Source organism: Desmodus rotundus, chromosome 4 (assembly GCF_022682495.2).
Source record: "Desmodus rotundus isolate HL8 chromosome 4, HLdesRot8A.1, whole genome shotgun sequence".
Classification (NCBI taxonomy): domain Eukaryota; kingdom Metazoa; phylum Chordata; class Mammalia; order Chiroptera; family Phyllostomidae; genus Desmodus; species Desmodus rotundus.
The window spans coordinates 102,903,412-102,904,447 of NC_071390.1; positions in this window are offsets into that span (position 1 = coordinate 102,903,412).

A 1,036-nucleotide genomic window follows, 5' to 3' on the forward strand; every position below is an offset into this window, starting at 1 on the left:
TATGACTGGGCTCTGGCTGAAGAAAGGTCACAGTTTAATATAGTTGTTAAATGTGAGGCTTTCAAGTTTTGCTCTCTGAGTACTAGTTCTCCCATTTAATGTCTTCAGCTGTGAAATGTGGATAATAATAAAGTTATATAAAAATTGAATTAGTGTATATAAAGCATTTGGCACAATGCCTGGGACTAGGTAAGTGCTCAACAAATGTTTGCTCTATTGTTGTGATGATTGTGACTACGGTATTGCTGCTGCTACCGCTGTGGGAGACTGCATGAATTACTAATTGCCTCTGATCACATTCCTGAGAATTCAAGCAGTTATTTGCAGTAAAAGTGGACCTATGACCCTGCTGTCCTGACCACAACAAACTGAACCAGATATTGGTACCCATAATCACTGGTTTTGAACTGTTATCTTTATGAAATACTTTTGAATAGTAGACCTTTTGTCAGCCTTGAACAGATTAAGTCATTCACGATTATGACATTGGTGACTTGGTCACCTTCAGCACCATGTGGCTGTGTAATTATTTGCTGTACTGATTCCCCTCACATGCTCATGAGTCATGGGCATCACTGAACTGAAACCCTAGCCTATACCTTCTTCACGGTAACTTATGTCCAATGGGCCCCGCATCCCACCTACACAGCTCAATGATCTGTATCATGGGCATTGCTTTACTAGATTCCTCAGTTGTGCCTTCAGATCTGTGAGTGATGGAAACACTTGGGCAGGGTGTTGGTGGAGGGTTATGGCATAGTATTTGAGAACTACCTCTTTTGCCTCAGAAAGCCACATAGAACAATGGATCCTAATGTTTTAGTATGTGCACGGGGGCTGGAGCAGGGAATAAATGTGTAAGAATCATCTTCACTCCTAACAAGACATCTAAAAATATCATTTACATTGAAAGCTAGTGAACTACTCAGTTAAGACTCTATATATCCCCCCTTATTAAGGTTCAGGATTGCTCCCAACATAGGAAGTATAACTGTACTGACATAGAGAGATTTATGAGTCTTTATTGTTTAGGATA